Source organism: Cucurbita moschata, unplaced genomic scaffold (genome assembly GCF_002738365.1).
Source record: "Cucurbita moschata cultivar Rifu unplaced genomic scaffold, Cmos_1.0 Cmo_Scf00058, whole genome shotgun sequence".
In the NCBI taxonomy this organism is placed as follows: domain Eukaryota; kingdom Viridiplantae; phylum Streptophyta; class Magnoliopsida; order Cucurbitales; family Cucurbitaceae; genus Cucurbita; species Cucurbita moschata.
In genome coordinates, this window is record NW_019268574.1 from 1108184 (window position 1) to 1111030 (window position 2847).

At 36.5% G+C, this 2847-nt stretch overlaps 1 pseudogene; it reads right to left on the reverse strand.

Annotated features, from left to right (window-relative positions):
* On the reverse strand, nucleotides 1-1725 carry LOC111436653 (annotated as a pseudogene).
* Between the last annotated feature and the right edge of the window lie 1122 nt (nucleotides 1726-2847).

Genomic DNA, 2847 nt, shown 5'->3' on the forward strand with positions numbered 1-2847 from the left:
ATCATCAATAAAGTTTATAAAGTACTTTATTTCACTGTTTGATGGTGGGTTGATCGAACCACAGAGATCAGAGTGGATAAGCTGTAATCTTTCAGTGGCTCTCCACTTGCTCTCCACTTGCTCTTCTTTGGACATGAAGTACGGTGGTGTTTCCCTTTGACACACACCTCACAGATAGTTTTCACATCTCCAATTTCAGGTAAACCCACAACCATCTCTTTACTGCATAATGTGTGAAGTCCCTTGTAGCTGAGATGCCCATATCGGTGGTGCCACAGCTCTGCCTTGTCTGAGATATCAACCTGTAGACATCTCTCCTCCTTTGTTTTGTTATTTGATTCACCCAGTAGGATAAACATCCTATTAGCACTCATAACAGATTCTGCTATTTTTCCTCTTGAGGGGATGAAAAATGCTGCATGTGTTTTGATCTCCTTCTTTGAATAGCATATCTAAACCCCTTTCTTGAAGTTGTCCAACACTAAGCAGGTTGTTCTTCAATTCCGAAATATAATACACATCATTGATCACAGCTTATTCCCTTAAGAATTATTTTCACTGCTTCTTTCCCACCAACCATCAGTTTGTGATTGTTCCCAAGCTTGACATTGTGTGTGAAGCTAATGTCCAAGCTTGAGAACATACTTCTTTCTCCACACATATGGTTTGAACACCCAAAATCCACGAACCACACATCTCTTCCTTTAGTGCCTTGAAGCTCCACATATGTCATGAGAATAACTTCATCCTTTTCTTCGATCTCTACAAAATGTGCTCCATTGTACCTAATTGGACATTCATATTGGAAATGTTCAAGTTGGTGGCAGTTGTAACACTCGAGTGTTGCTTTGTTGAATGAGCGTCCTCTACCCCTGCCTCGACCTCTGTATGATCCTCTGTCTCTGCCTCTGCCTCTGACATTGAAAGCTTGATTACCTTCTTCATGACTGATCTTCTTGAATTTCTTTTCATGTACAGACAGAGAGCTTTGCAGTTCGTCAATCGTCATCTTTCTTGTGTCTTTTGACTCCTCGATGGCTACCACCACATATGTGAATTTGTCGTTCGAAGTATTTTCTCAACAATCTTCGAATCTGACATGTCTTCTCCATTGCTTCTCATCTGGTTGGAGACAACCATTACTCTTCCGAAATAATCATCAATGTTCTCTTCATTCTTCATTTCAAGAACCTCAAAATCTCTTCTTAAAGTTCGAATAAGAGACTGCTTCACTCTTTCGTTGCCTCCAAACTTTTTCTTCATCGAATCCCAAATGTTCTTGGATGTTTTACGATTCAAGATCTGTTCAAACACAACCCGATCAATTGCTTGGAACAGGTAGTGTTTCACTTGATGATCCTTCATCTTGAACTCATCAAGATTTCTTTTTGTGCTGCACTCACTTCGATTCCCTCTGCCGGTTCGGTGTAACCCTCTTTCACTAGACCTTGGCACGCAAGAGGTTTTCCATCAGTTCACTCCAATGGTCATAGTGACCATCAAACTGTGGAATCTTGGTAGTGTTTTGTCGTTGCTCATTTTCTTTCTTAGATCACTTTCTTGGATCACTCTCTTGGATCCTAACCCGCTTTGATACCAAATGTAACCGTAAATTTCAGTGACTTTGCAAAGATACCAAAAATGATCATTTCTATTGATAGTTTACAATGCCTTTTATAGATGAAATTCATAAAAAAAAATTAATAACAAGAAAAACTAACTAACAAACTAACTAATAACAAAAATACTAACTAACTGGAATTTGCTACCTCAACACAACTTTCATCCCTTCCATTCTAAACTGACTACGTCTTAGTTCGAGTATGACCCCACGTCTCAATTCTTTATCATTCAAATAATTCATTTATTGTCAGAAGATGTAATTATTAATATAAATTAATTATATAGTTTTATTAATCATCGCATACCTTTGTTATACAATCTTCATCCAGGCCCACATTTTTATTTTTATTATCACAATTGTACAAATAATTCATTTATAAGTCAGAAAATGTAATTATTAATATAAATTAATTTTATAGTTTTCTTGATCAATACAGAATTTTTATCTGCTGTGTTCATCCCCTCTATTTGAAACTGAATCACGCCTCACCTCGAGTCTAACTTAAGTCTCTATTGTTGGCGTTATTGACGTTCAATTGATGGCCGATCGGTCTAATCAACCCACCTCAAAGAGGTTATCGAATCTATAAAGGAGCAAAGGCAAAGAAGAGAGGCAGAAAATTCAGAGAGAAGAGAGAGGCAAAACATCGGGAGATAAAAGAGAAGATGGCGTTAGTTTTATTGAGACAACTCTCAGTCGTATTTGGGTCGATTAGTTCTGCTTTTTTGGTTAGCTTAGTGTAAATCAATGTTCATTGTTCTGCATATATATTATGCTGAACTGGTGTTCATCATTTTGGATATATATCTTGCAAAATGATCATTTACATGTTTTAGTACATTGTATTCAGTTTTATAATACTACTTGTTTTCATGTACGGTACTTAGTTGTCTTTTGAAATGGTCGGCCTCTTTCGAAACATCCAAGACTAATGTTATCTCATCAAACAGTCTTCTATTTCAATATGTTTTAATAAATTCCAAAATCTATTTCGCCGACTTTTTATTCTTTTATTTCATATAGCTTACATATTTCGTTATTAATATTTTCTTACTTCACTAGAGTATGTTCAAATACAGGAGTAAGCTTGAAAGAAATGAACACCACATTCCACCTTCTTTTTCCATCTTTTCCAACCAATAAAAAAGAAATGAACACCACCTTCCACGGTTCCTTTTCTATCTTTTCCAACCAATCACCACAGTACGGAGTTTGATCATGCA